The sequence below is a fragment of the Micrasema longulum genome, unplaced genomic scaffold (assembly GCF_059751315.1).
Source record: "Micrasema longulum isolate JH-2025_06_02 unplaced genomic scaffold, ASM5975131v1 h1tg001310l, whole genome shotgun sequence".
Lineage (NCBI taxonomy): Eukaryota > Metazoa > Arthropoda > Insecta > Trichoptera > Brachycentridae > Micrasema > Micrasema longulum.
Genome location: NW_028278497.1, coordinates 186,450 through 202,471, shown reverse-complemented (window position 1 = coordinate 202,471; position 16,022 = coordinate 186,450). Strand labels below are relative to the sequence as shown.

Below are 16,022 nucleotides of genomic sequence, written 5' to 3'. Positions count from 1 at the left end.
TTTTAAAAATTGATTTGAAATATTTCAAGGCTTTCCATTCTTTTGATTATTTGAGTAATTTATTGTACAGTTTTAATCCCTTGTACAATGAGTTTCGAGACTCTTTTAAAGTTTTTTTTCGTGTTTATGGCATTGTTCGTTAAATTTAATTAAATTTTAAATTTCATTTGACCCCTCAATTATTTTAGGTGTTTCAATGAAAACCTGGTGGATGTACGATATGTTTTTATACATCGTAATAATACATATATGATGCTTTTTGTTTTGATTTACATAGCCTTGTTTCCTCGTATACCTGTTCTCCTATTTCATAAAATTTATAAACCACTTCATATCTATCATGAATTTGCATTTTTCCAAATTCTAGTATCAACCTATAATTTTCTCTGGTGCTGCGATTGTGTCCCTGTTGATACTATTTTATAAAAAATTTAGCACATTGAAAGAAATGGAATTTAAGAATTATCATTATCGAGTACAGTGGAAAAACCCGCCCCACCAAAGGCACATTTGACGACAGTTTACGAAACGTTGTTATCAGTCGACACAACTTCCCGTAGTAAATCCGTAGTACGTTATATCATGTCGTTGGTTGTATAATGTTGCCACTGTATTTCGTGTCGTTAGTACGTATTTACATCGCATCGTGTCGTATGTACGTCGGCGTCGCGTCGGTTGTGTCGTACGTACGTCGGCGTCGTGGGGCGCCCCCCTAACTTCCCCCTTCTTAGTGTCACGTACTTTCCTAGTTCCTATAGTCCTTAAAATGTAGGATGATTAGAATGACAGTTGTCAGAAAAACTGACGACATAACTTTGTAGTAACGTCTAAGGAGTGATTTATATTGACACACGAAAAATCATTCATATTTGGTAAATTGATTAATTTTTTAAATACAATTCTTGACATATAAATCAACATAAATATTTAAAACCAGCTTTAAACCTAAAAAAAACTAAAATAAACCTAATTATTAACGACGTTCTTACAAGGTTACACCATTTTGCAAAAACGTTAGAGATGGGACAAATTGAACGTAGTTATACAGAAAGCAGCCAGCCATAGAAAAGTGAAACTGAGATAATAACCATTTTGTGGAAAGAGTGAATTATAAAATCTGCACAATAATTGGAATGTTTTTGATTTTAACAAACGATATACAATGAATACATAAGTTTTTTTTATATTTTAAAAACAAGAATCTTATTGTGTATTTGACGTTTGAGATTTGAGTTAATTTTTTTTTGTAAATGCCATAAGATTTTCCTAGTTTTGTGGGTGTTTTCTGCAAATTGAGAAATTCCATTTTTGTGATCGACACCTTTTTCCGGAGGTGGTTAATACAGTTTTTTTTTATATGAAAGCGGTCTGGCTGTTTTTAGCAGAACATAGAATCGACCTTACTGCACCCGATAACATAATTATCTTATTTTTCCGAAATTGTTGACTGGCTGCTTTCTGCATAACTACGTTTAATTGATCAATGTAAATTGATAGAATAAAAAAAAATCGTTTGATAATGTTTACGAAAAACTCATTGATGCACCGAGCTGTACAGTTATATTATAAGGAAATACCATTGGAAATAAGAGAGCAAAAAAATATTATTTCATTTGAATGTCAATTAAAAAAACATGTGTTTAGCAGATAAATTTTAAAAAGTAATCTTATTCGTGTTAGCTTTATAGAAGTTTTCTTTTTAAGTGTACGTATATCGTTTGAAAAATGATAATAATTAGTATATGTTTTAATAATAATTAGATATAAGTTAATATTAGGACATTCATTTATTATATTTGTACTATTTAAAGACAAAATAAAAAAATAAAAAAAATATTTAATATGGTTAATTTTAATTTGCCGTTGTTCGTTTATGTAAGCATCTATTTTATGACTTTTTTTTCTAGATTCAAAATGGATTATAAATTTATAATCTAATGGGCGGCCTCCGTGGTGTAGTGGTCAAGACGCTTGACTCACGCACGGAAGGTTCCGGGTTCGATTCCCGGTGAGAACATAAAAATTAAAATGTGAGTTTTCTCAAGCCTGGGTGTTCTGTGATGTAATTCACCACTGTAATTGGGCCTCCTGGCCTGTTGTGGTGCAAAATAAAAAAAAAAAAAAAAAAATAGTATTAATAATACGTATTGTCACAAGAGTTTCGTGATAACATACACCGGCAGATCAGTCTTCCACTAAACTTTTTCAAATGCAGTAGTTATCTTAAAAATAAAATATTTTATTAGGTTTGCAAGACGTAAATCAGCACTCTGTGTCCTATAAAGGGTTAAGTTGTTGTCATTGGTGTGGGGTGTATTGTTAGGATTTGGTGTGTTGTTTGATTGATGCATAATTACATGTGTTGAGTAAGAGTTATATGAATCATTCTAGAAATAGTTTAATTAGTACCATGCCTAATTGTTTCGGAGTAATATATATTTTTATTCAAGTGTCAAGCCATTCCTTTCTTTGATTCCGATAGTCCTTGTTTTTAATCCCAACGTACCCACATCTTCCCTGACAGCTAGTCAAAAAAGCAACACTAGCGACAACACACAACACACAACGAAAACGTAAAACCGCAAGCGTGACATAAATCGAACATCCCGTGGCGCGCAAATATGAACGACCGTGAAGTGGTTTTATGCAATCGAAAACAGTGGTGTTCTGGACCAGTGCCAAAGGGAGGAAATCGTAAGTCCTTATCCTTTCATTTATTCCAGGATTGACACTTAAAACATAACGTCAAATAGTTAAAGTAAAATCAAACGTTCCCCATTGTCTTCGAACACGCGTATCGCGAAAAGGTAGACCTTGTTTTACAGTCCGAGGGTCAAAAGAAAATTAACAACCAATACTAATCATTCTACAAAGATTACACTGTGCAACATTCAATTTTTTTTAAACCAATTACTACAGAGATGGAGGACATTTCAGAGAAGGGATATGGTTGTCTAGGCATTTACAGAGCTTATGATTTGTCATTGGCTGGTTTAATTTGTGAGGAGGTAAAATCCAGTATTTTGTCTACAATCAGTTGGACAATCTATATTGTAATAAAACCAACTGGTCCAAGAAGAAGTTTAAAAATTGGAAAATTGTTTTCAGGCGTTGCCTAGCATGTGAAATAATTCAGTCAGATGAATCTCTTTACAACAATAAAGGTTTCAGCTCCTTAACTTCACTAGAATCAACAAATGGAAGAATTGAAGAAATATGGATGTTCAAACATAGACACAATGGTGAATGTTACACAGTGTGTAAAGTGACCTGTAAATGCCTAGACTTCCATATTCCCTTCTCTAAAATGTTCTCCATCCCTGTTGTAATTTGTTAATCTGAATGACTCCATATGGGATTAAAATACAGTCTTTTCTCTACAAACATTTGGACAAACTCAAAACATTGTATTTTTTTATCTCAGAAAGAAAATTATGTGATTCTGATAATATAATATCAGATTTTCCCCATCACACAAAGTTTCCAAGACACCTGCATTTATAATTTCAAACATTTTAATACTTTCTGCATTCTTAACTGCATGATATTCAAACATCCTGACTTACCTAGAAACTATGAGTAATATTTTTGAATGCCTGCCATTCTCCATTGTATTCAATAGTTCCTCCAACTTTTTATCTAGCGATTGTATTTGTGGACCCATAAATATACCCTCTTTAATGTAGTACCATAATCTTTTCTGCTCACACAAATTAAAAAAAATATTGATTAATGGTATTCACAACCACAATACACGAAACTAAAAAAATCTTCATGTATCTAAATTTCGCTCAATGGGAAAAAATCTCTTAAAAATATTGGCCGTTCCCAATTTAATAAACTGCCCGATGAACCAAGAAACGTAAATTCAAAAAGTAAATCTAAAAGTGTAACAACAGCTTCAGCCCTAGGGATACAAAAAAAGTTTTCTTGAGCGCGGTAAAAATTGGAGCATTAAATTGTAAAGTAAAATTTCTTAAAAATGTACGAAAAAAAATATTAAAAAAAAATAAAAACGCACTACTTTGAATGACGTCACTGGTTCATATGAACCATCCAATGATATGAGAGCTTTGAAAGATATCCGGTTTGGTGACCTTCAACGAATCAATCGGAAGAACTATCATCGAACAACCTCCGACATCACACGCAGAGTTATTTCAGAAATACAAAACTTTAAAAATAATAGCGCTGGTAATACGATATATTAAAATAAAAAAATTGGCTTAGTTTAATATTATATTAACAAATAAAAAAAAATTAAAAAAGGCACTGAATTTCCTCTTTAATTATCTTGATTCTTCCTGATTGTGATAGTTATTAATATAATTTCTATAAATAGTCTATAGTACTGTGTTTTATGCTTCGAATTTTATGTTTTCTTATTGTTTTGGATTGTACGAGTATTTACCGATATTATGTCATAAAAATGTTTTCTTTTTGTGTACCGTCCCAAATGAGTTTTTTTTTAGTAGAGTATAATATCTTATTCGTGTATATGTTCTATTTATAATATTAAAAATATTTTTTTTAAAAAGCGAAAATTGCATTACTACTACTACTACTACTACTACTACCATCACGCCATTTCCCCGTAGGGGTAGGCAGAGAGAATGGACCGCCACACACGTCTATCCTGGCATACACTCCTAAATTGCATTACTAATTTTAGAAAACTACTGTTGGATGTACATAGAACAAGGAATATAGTCCATGGCTTTGCCAAAATTCTGTGGGTGATGGAGAAATTACGAATACAAATTTGAAATATGGATTAAAAACTGCATTAAAGTGAGCATAGAATTGTATTTTGATAAAGAGTGTGAATAAATAAATAAATAAATACATAAATAAATGCATGGTAAATTTAATAAAAAAATATTTGGTCTTAATATTGTTGACTCCCCTTCGTGCTGCTGCGGATATCCTAATCAGTCTTCTGAACACATCTTGTCGTCTTGTTTCTTTCCCCCTCTCTATGATTACCGAATAGAGCCTCTTACTACTATCTGTGGCCCTGTTATAGATCCTGTCATATATATAGATCTGGTGGCTTCCAAAAAGAATTTCGAGGCTTTTAAAAAGTTTTGTAATCATTTCGGCGAATTGATCATGTCCAATCAATTTAATCCCAGTCAGTGAAGAATTCTCTTCTTTCTCTTCTCAATCCAATGAAGTACATATTATGTACTTCTGAATTACTTTCTTTCAGCATAAATATGCTAAGGCTACCGGATTACAGAGAGCTCCTTCGGGCAGCTTTTCTCGTTTGACAACGAGCAAATTTTCAGTGCATGTGGGCACCGCCAAGGAGACTTATGTCCCCAGACAAGGTGTACGGTATGTGGTGGGGAAGCTCCATTTAATGCACCCTTTGGTATTCGTGAGTCTTTTATTTGCATATTACATCATTATGTATTTTTATAATGCTTTCTATATTATGTATTTAAAAAATACTGATCTACCGAGAATCCGTTATGGCCAAATTAATATGGAATAACCGGTTGTAAAAATTATCATATCTTTTCGGATTTTTCCCGAAGATTTTTTAAGAGTTTTCCTTCCGTGCCGAGTTGGTATTGAAGTTTGGAGTAGCTATTCTTTTCCTCGTTGTTCTAGAGACTTACAAAGCCATGCATATTAAGATGTCCCTGTAAAGGCTTGACACTGAAGAATTCTCTACTAATATTGCCTCCCCAATGTTTTCGAATCTTCTAGAAATAAATCTTAGTGATACGTCGAGGAAAATCACTTTGGATGGTAATCGGTTTGATTTTGAGCCTGGCTTTCAACGTTCTAAAGAAATGAATTCTGCGCCTATTTTAAATGTAATTGAAGTAAAACAACATTTTCCAAAAATAATGCTTTTCTTATATAAAAATACAAAATGTATTTTTTTCAACATACCTTATGGTTTTACTTGACATATTCAATATGTGTTCTGATGATTAAGAATAAAACCGATACTCTGAATTAACAACAATTATTTTTTACTAACATATTCAATTCAATAGCCAAGTTATTTCAATTCTTCCATCTGTTGATCTTTGTGAATAATTGGAAAAAAATTGAACTGATGGAAGAATTTATGGAATATATAAATATATATATTTAAGACAGAATAGTGAATGTTACACAGTGTGTTAAGTGGCCGCTTAAACCAGCCAATGACAGGTCATAAACCCTGTAAAATACTGCGTGTGAAGTAAAAACGGAACCCTGGACGAGTGTTTTCGAACCGATGACTGCTCTCATGTAAACGTCCAGAAAGAGGAAATTGAGTGGAGATAAGTAGACCATATAGTTTAGTGATTGGTGCGTTCGTCTACCATGGTTGAGGTCCTAGGTTCGATTCCTGGCAGGTCGACATGTGTTTTTAGACTGCAATAATTCATTATCCTTAGAATGGCACCTGAAGCTTAAGACTGATCACCTTGTCTTTACGAATCGGGTTGTGGTCCCGTAGTAGTATTGTGGACTCACGGTTCAAAAGTACGATGTTAAATCCCATTCTATCACAACTCGATTCCCATTTTCGCAGCAAAAGCTATTTACGACTTTTTGAAAATTGTCTGAATAGGAAAATGTCGGGAAAATTATAAAAAATACTACGGGACGTGGATCTGATTGGAAAGACACACGAGAGTTGGTCGCTGATAGAAACCTGGAGAGATTTTGTGGATACATATGATTCTTCTAGGGAGCGGAAATGTATTGAGTATTAATTACATATGTGCGAAAAAAAGGTAAATAATAAAATGAAGTATTTGCTAAAATTTACAATTAAGGTTTATGTTTGTACTTATTCATCATAATAAAATAAATAGATTTTTTTTTTATTTTGGCGAAAAATTTATTTTTATACCGACTGGTTTCAAATTACATTTTAAGCTTTACTTTTTCTGAATTCGCAAACCATCTGATGAAAAATAATTATAATTTAAATAAAGACACCAGATTAAAAGTTCTTCATGTTGTAAATAAAATATTAAAATTAGAAGACTAAATCGTATAAATTAAAAAAGCGATTTAAATAATACGATTTTTTTATTATTTTTTTTATATTTTTATTATTATTTGATATTTTTCAAGCATCATTTAATATAATGAAAAAAAAAACACATCTAAAAAGAAAATTCTTCCTAAACACGAGAATTTCCTAGCTAGTTGGAACCTGAAACAAAGAACCTCTGTACATTTTAAAACAATGAAATAAATAAATAAATAAAATAGGATAAGATTCATTAGTTAATTTTATCTAAGCGTAGCTAGTGAAGCTTTGAAACCGGTTGGTAAATAAAAAATGCTGGATGAAAACAAAGTTGTAATATATTTATTTTATTACGAAGTAGTTCAATAAAATTTTGAGGCTGTACAAATGTTTGTAGCCAAGACTGGGCGCCCCCAGGGAGTCAATCAATATTTTTTAATCTATTTAGTTAACTTTTTGTACATAATTCTAATTTTACATTGGCAATGAAATTATTTTTTATTTTTTTTAATTTCATCTTAAATCAATAGTATTACTCAATGGGAAAAAGGAAAGAATAAGAAAGAGGAAAGGAGAAATGGAGGAAGAGAAAGGAGATGTTTCTTCTGACGTGTATTAAACAGAGATATTGTAGTAACATTTTTGATGGTGGATGGGAGATGATTCCACTGTCGAGCGGCATGGACACAATTTATTTATTAATTACATACATAAGTTTATTATATATTATTTGAGACATAAGTCCCAACTCCATGGGACTAAAAGTCCTGTCTTGAGATGGGACTAGCAATTAGTTGATACAGACACATGAGTATATCACCACAATTATAGGATCAGAAACATATTTAAAATATATATATATATATGGCACATCGATATGGTAAACAGTTAACTCAAATATTCCGAAAATAATCAAGGAGTTTCCTACTCAAATCCCTCCCACTAAAGAATATCCAGTCCTAAACTCCTTTCTTTAAAATAGTTTTTGAGAATGAGTTAGAACTATGAGTTAGAGAAGAAAGATGAATTGTTGAGGGTTATTAAGAGAGTGCTTTGAGAATTAGAACGAAGAGGTAAACCATGAACTGATAAGCGTTGAAATTTTTACTCAGGTATATAGGAGCGTTAGAACTATGAAGTACATTGAACAGAAGTGAGAGGGAGTGATAGTCTCTCCGCTGTCTAATTTTGAGCCATTTCAAAGTGCGGACGGAGATGGAGAACATTTTTCAGAAAGAATATATAAATCCAGGTATAAACCAGCCAGTGACAGGTCATAAGCCCTTTAATACCCGGACTTCCCTATTCCCTTCTCAACGGTATTCTTCATTCATTTTGTAGTGTATTTAATAAAGTATTTTGTTTATGGGTTAAGATAAGCTTCGCTGATGGTGACTAGTTTAAATGGCAAGTTTGTTCTATACAAAGTTCTTACGGGATTGATCTAAATATAAAGTTGAATCGAAGTTCAGAAATCCTTGCCTTTTGTTCTCAACACTAAAATTGCCATAAAGTGGTATTGTAATTTAGGAATCCCATTGATTGCATTTATTACACATATATTTTGTGAAGTATCTTCCTTATTTGTATGGATCTACCTACCGAAAATAAATGGGTACGAAATTTAAGCTATCTTATGAATTATTTCCTAACTCTATAGTTATTGCCTCAGTCCACACTCATTGAAGCATGGGGCACAGCATTGGTAGGTGCACCAAATACAGCGTATCTTGATCATCTGTTACGTGAAGGTAAGTGGATCAGCCCTACGCTTCAGGTTCCTCAGTCCAGGAACATTTTTTTAAAGAAATAATCCGCTAAGCCTCTTTTTAAGAGGCTTGTCAGCAGGTGAGAAATAGGATATGGAAGGAAGTTATAAAAAATAAACCACAACACCCAGACGCTAGTTTCACAGTTAGCTGTCTTACCAACTGTGCCACGGCGCCTGTATTTATTTTGTAATTATTGTGGTAAAGAATCACTTTTTTAAACCTTCCTTTACTGTGTTATGGTACTGTGTATTCAATACACACGCAAAAAATTTAAGATTTCAAATCGAGAACATGGAAGATTTATTTGTAGTGGAAGTCAAAAGCGATAATATTTTTAATCTAATTGCTAAAAACATTTAAAAAACTATTGGCTGGCTGGAAACCACCCCTAACAAAGGCCCGAAAGCATCTACGCAAAACTGGCGTACTGAAGCAGTAGTACAGGTGACTTTGCTACTGTCCTGCGTGACGCGTGAATTTGTCTCTCTCGCTCGCGAATATACCTCTAGCATCGAGAATAAGACGTAAATAATGTTTGATACAACTATACATTTTGTACTCTTATATACATACCGGATACGTCTCATTGGTAAACTTTTGAATGTATTAGTGATTCATCTCCGATTTATAACAAAATGAAAAATTGTAAAAAAAAAACAAAATTTCACATACAAAACTGTATTCTTTACCCATCTACCATATTATGCCAATTAAATGTTTAATGGAAAAAATGTGGAACTCTAATTTATACTCGGACAAAACGAAATGCCGATTATTCAACTTTTGTATAGTGCCAGTCTTCATTTATGAGTGCGAATCTTGGCACCTTACCAAAGCTCAAAACACCAAAATTCTGAGTTTTGAGAGTAAGTGCTTGAGAAGAATATTAGGTATAAGGTGGTTCGATTTTATAACTAACATTGAAGTCCAAGAACGGACGCAGAAGCTTCCTATAACGAGCGTCTTGAGGATGCGGCGGTGGACCTGGCTTGGACACGTGCTGCGCATGCCTCAAGAGAACCTAAACCCAAGTTGCCTCTTCTTTAAACCTGCGGGCTCACGCCGTCCTGGAAGGCCGTCAATGACGATCTTTAACTTTATTCGGCGGAATTAAGAGGCGCTGGATTGACGTAGGAAGAGGCAAAACTGCTGGCTGGCGATAGCGTCTCCTGATGAACTGCAAGGCAACTTGTGATGTCCACATGCTCCACTTAGGAGCGGACGTGGAAACGAAGAAGAAGAAGAATGTTACATGATCGATTATAATTTGTTTTTGAATTTAAACACTTTTATATGTAATTCGTATAGATTTCAGTAGTAGTAATAATTTTTATGAATCACCTCATTCCTTAATTATAACCTCGATTTTTTAATTATGATAATATATTAAAATATTAGACAATAGATTTGCTAGCCCTGATGCAGGCGCCAGGGGTTACCGACCGCGGGCTCCACCAGGTCACAGACGTGCATAGAAGACAGTGAGAAGGAAAGGAGAAGGGGAGTGATGGGGGGGGGGGGCTAATATATAGAGCTTTTACTGCACCTTTGAATTTTTAATCTTGGTCTAAAGGTGAAAGGCAACATCGCCTGCTACCAAATTCCAATAAACTTCACAAAAACTCTTAAATATTTTGATACAAAGCGGAATTAAGATCTGGCTAAAACATAAAAATTAAGTAAAATATTTTGGTGGAAGTTCACTGTAATTAAAATTATAATAAATGACGTCATGATGATACTTTGTTTTACTTGATTTTGTATAGCAATCACTGGTTTATCGCGCTTGTGATATTTTTTGACTATTCGTTTGTGATTTTAAAATTAAATTCAAATACCGATTTAATTGGACTTAGGTTAGGTTAGGTTTTGAAAAACAAACTTAACAAAACTAGTAGACCCAAATATGTTAAAATTGTTATAATATAGTACCTTACAAAATAAACATCGAATTGATAAATACCTATATTAATTTGCCTCTATGTCACATAGCCAAATAAGTTTTTTAATCTTTAATTTATTTATTTATTTCAAATGAACATAACTAAATAAAAAAGTAACGTATTTCAAATACCATTCGACCAAAAGCCCCGTGATTAGTTACGGTACAACAGCGTTGTGTATGGAAAGTGAAATTGTACGTGTTATTTCAAAATACAAAAATATAAATTGATATTAATTTTATATTACCACCTGTATAACACGCATCACTATGTGTGGACCATATAATCAATAATACATTTGTGCAATCTTCCGCAGCAGTCTCCTGCATTCCTTGACCATTTTTCGTTACATAAGGGCAAGATGATCAGTCTTACGTATTAAATGCTAATCCGAGGAGTCAATTAAATAAGACTACTGATGTCGACTTTGAGATACTTGAATCACATCGATTGCTCTATGTTTTTTTTTACCTACTCTTGGATTACATCTCGCGGCCTGTAGTATTTCAAATAATCTAAAACGGTTTTCACTGATGTTAAATTATCGTTTTATTTCCAGTATTTAACTGACATCTACCCCTTATTCCCTGAATGCATTTTTTTCTTGTTCAATCATCTTGGAAAGCTTTTATGTAAAATTTTAACAAACAGAAATATGTCATGTAAACTGCCCTCAGATGCAACCCATGCAATGTTTAACCCACATGAAAATTAATATCCTTTCTTTATATACGGTACCTTTCAACTAGTATAGTCTTTTTGAAGATGGCAGAGAGTCAATTGAAGACGACTCCCGTCCTTGATGGCCTTTTGAGTCCATTTTTTCAAACTGAATACGAATTTTTTATTATTATTATTTTTTCATTTATTCGGGATTTTTACAGCTATTGATCGCGCCACTTGCCCGTTAGCAGATGCACGCTCGAAGTAGCTAGTTCGCGGGATGCGTTATCCTTTATTTACTTTGCCAACTGAACCCTAAATACAATGAATGCAATTCCTACCTTACACTAGGGTTCTGGTACCTTATTGTTTGTAACTTGTCTCTCGGCTGTCAGGATCAAATCAGAACGTGGGGTCATAAAGAAGGGGCACTTGAAATGGTTTCTTGATTATAATTATTTCACAATACAGTGGATAAAGTAACTGGTTCGCGATCGCGCTGAGAGAAGAAAAGTTATCTAAGCACATGTATCCTGACAGTTTGATTATATTAACAATTCTTCTTTTGTTAAATGCATTTGTGTATTGAACATGTTGGGCCGGAGACAAAAATGTGATACCTACCCACAGTAAGAAACGCAACATTCCAATCAGGGCCCAGTATGCAGCAAATAAATAGAACAAAGTAAATGTGGCGTAATCAGCTTTTGACATAAAAAAGTAAGTAGAAATTTATTAACAATACTAGAGCCAATTTAAAAAATCCACTGTTAATATTGCAACGGTAAGTAGTTATAGAAGGTTGCAGATAATTATTTGGTCCCAGTTGGGCGACCTTGTTATGGTAGGTTATCACAGCCTTAATGATCAAATTTATAAGATATGGAAGAATAATGAAGATAACCAAATAAAGTACCTACAAACGACTTACCATTCACCAGTTTCGCTCAATCGGCAAGAACATGAGAATTCTCTAAAATAATAAGATTATGTTATTTAAATTTAATTTTATGAACTGCATCAAAAACATTAAATCTAAAAAACTTTACTGTAAAATGGAATAAATATGACTCAGAGATCTGGATTTTATAAAATAAACAACTCGTTAGTGAAATACAAAATTTTAATAAAGAAGCAATCCTCTACAAATATACCAAGGTTAGATATTATAAAAAAATCAGAGTTCTGCCCAGCTGGTATGAATAAATGGTTGACAATAAATTTATCTAAAAAGTAAATATTCGTAATAATAATAATAACAACTGAAATAGGTTCTTGATTGTTTTCTTCTCGCCGTAATATGGACTTATGTTGAATTTACGAAATAAAAATCCGCAGATGGAATTTGATATGCGACGTCTTCGGTTAATATGCTTAAACTCATGATTGGCTCAGTTGATGAGTTCCCAGAAGATTGTTTATCGACATTTGAATTCAGTAGATGATCGTCTGCTTCATTGCATTTGTTAATTTGTGTCTCATGATGTTGAAGAAAACTTTAGAATCTGACACCGACTTTTCCAGGTATTTACGAATAAACTTCGTAATGATTAGTGATCCATTCAAATCTTGGAGTAAATATAGCATATTGTAAAATCTTTATCATTGGACAAAGTAGATAAAAGGTGTAGGAAGAAATGAAAAAGGGGAGATAAAAGGAAACCTATATAAAATACAATCTCATTAGAATATTATATCTCTCTCTACAAGAATTGCGCTAATAAATTAAAAACAAATAGGTTTACGTTACGTTGAACGTTCCTTTTCTTGAAGGACTAGATTTTTGACATGTGTGGTTGCCTGCCCTTCGAGTTCTTCCGCGACAACTGGACTGCTCGTCCCGAGTTTTGAATGGAAAATAATTTATTTCTAGAGCACGGGCTTCATATGGATGAGTTACTACCGCGGCCGTCAGATGGCGCTAAATCAGGCAACATAAAATTATATTCCAGTACTAAAATGTCTTCAAAAACGGGGTACGTTGGACTTGTTTTTTTACAACGTTACAATATAATATTACATAATATATACGAAAAGAGTTTTCAAAATTCTATTTTTGTGACGTTTGAGCGCGTGCGTTTGTGTGGGTGTAAAAAAAACCATTTATAACGCGTATTTATATTAAAATGGGCAGAGGAGAGAACTTGGTAACAGTTTAAGTTTATTTCAACAGATAAGGAAAACATTTTTGAGAAGGGAAATATAGAAGTCTAGGCATTTACAGAGCTTATGACCTGTCATTGGCTGGTTTAAGTGGCCACTTTACACGCTGTGTAACATTCACTATTCTGCCAATGTTTGAACATCCACATTTCCTCAACTCTTCCATCTGTTGACTTCTGTGAAGTAAAATGTAAATGTTAATGGTAAATGTAAGTAGTAAATGGGCAGAATGGTGAATGTTACACAGCGTGTAAAGAGGCCACTTAAACCAGCCAATGACAGGTCATAAGACCTGTAAATTCCTAGACTTCCATATTCCCCTTCTCTAAAATGTTTCCCCTCTCTGTTGAAATAAACTTAAATATAAATAACTCCCTGGGGAGGAAATCCAGTCAGTCTGCAAGTATTTGGACATACTCAAATTTGGTTAGAGATTAGACTATAAAGAACATAAACAAAAATACTTTATAGGTACCTACTTTTGAAACTTTAAAAAAATAATTTAAAAAAAAATAATGTTGAGATGTTTTGATTTTATTTTTAAAGTATGGTAAGTACTTATTCTAAATTAAGCATTTTAATTTGAATTTTTATTCGTTCATATACGAGTAGAATGAATAATGTGCAACGAGCACCATATAGTTCGGTAGGTAACCACAAAATGCAGTGCATACGATCTATTGTCAACAATAAATTATGTAGGTATGACAATACGCGTACGTTGGTTCAAAATGAAAATACATATTATATACACCTACATAATAATATTCAAACAGGAATAAAATATAAGTTTGATAATTCGAATGATAAGAATCAGATTTCACCAAAAATTGGCAGTTGGTTATGTGCGAATAATTTTATTGTGAAACGGTTCTTTTTAAGTAAGTTCAAATACATCAAATGAATATTGAAGGTTCTTCTATCTGTAAAAAACTTCGTAAAATCTGAGAATCGCTCCCACCTTACATCGTTTGCGAGAAATCTCGAGAAAACTGTCGTTTTCATGGAACGATTTTTCGTTCTAACGATTGGCATTACCAGGAATGCATGTTGACAGTCGGGGTGTCGGCCTTAGTCGGTGTCACGCCCCGGCGATATCTTACCACCCTGATCGATATCTTTAAAGGCGGGATAAAACATTCCAATGGGCATTTAGTTCTCGAAGACCTCCTTGGTGGCTATGTGCTCCTGGAATCTAAATAACCCACTGCGGCAGAAACGTGAGTGGTCTTTTGCCATGCAAACACTACCATAATTAACAAATTACAACAGGGATGGAGAATACCTTAAATAAAGGAATATGGAAGTCTAGGCATTAACAGGGCTTATGACCTCTCATTGGCCTGTAATATATTACCTTTTTAAAGGTATTCTTCATCCATGTTGTAATTTGTATATCTTAATGACTCCCGTGGGGGTGAAATCCAGTCTAAGTAATAAAACCTACTGGTCCAAGAAGAAGTTTAAAAATTAGAAAATTGATTTCAGGCGTTGCCTAGTATGTGAAATAATTCAGTCAGATGAATCTTTTCACAACAATAAAGGTTTCAGCTCTTTAACTTCATTAATATCAACGAATGGAAGAATTGAATAAATATAGATGTTCAAACATAGGCAAAATGGAGAATGTTACACAGTGTGTAAAGTGGCCACTTAAACCAGCCAATGACAGGTCATAAGCCCTGTAAATGCCTAGACTCCCATATTCCCTTTTTTATGGTATTCTCCATCCCTGTTGTAATTTGTTAATCTTAATGACTCTCCAGGTGGTGAAATCCAGTCGTTTGTCTACAAACATTTGTACAAACTATTTTAATCTCGGTAGTAATACCTAGAATCGGGTTGTGGTCCTATGGCTAGAGTCTCGGACTCATGGATCAAAGATCCGTGGTTCGAATCCCCCTCTACCCCAACTTGATTTCCATTTTCTAATAGTGAGTAATTTACTTGTCTTTTTTATCTACGAGGCGAAAAGATCAGCTTTTTTGCGGGTGGTAAATATTTATCCATACAGATAAAATTAGTTGTTCTAAAAACACTTTTGTTAGTTAGATTTATCACCAGGGTACATGTTCTGATGGAAAGTCAAAATTTATCTTCAATTTTATCTACAAAGTGAAATTAAGTTTTCCGAAGTAAAAAAACGATTTGTATTAATATTTTTTTTTTTTAACATTTTTAATTACCGATTACCGACGAAGATACTTTGAAATTTCCTACAAATATACACACTTTCGTACATAAATATCGATATTAGTTTATACCGTCTCAGCATATATATACTGATGAAGATAGCCGTTCATAATCGCGGCCCAGAGAGGTATAAAATCATAAATTGTAATACAATGAATTGGTGCGCTTGAAAAATTAAAAAAAAACATTTTATCTCATTATTTGCAAAAAAATCAATATATTCGTACGAAGCTTGTATTTATAGATTTAAAGAATAGTTAAGAATACAAATTATCATCATCGTTTCCTTTTTGCACC

The 16,022-nt window shown here is 33.2% G+C and overlaps 1 protein-coding gene across 1 annotated transcript in view; it reads left to right on the top strand.

The window, feature by feature from the left end:
* The window catches only part of LOC148275965 (dorsal-ventral patterning protein tolloid-like), a gene marked incomplete at its 3' end in the record, with an annotated part of 231,950 nt that overhangs the window by 31,958 nt on the left and 183,970 nt on the right, over positions 1–16,022 (top strand). The window lies entirely within an intron of this gene.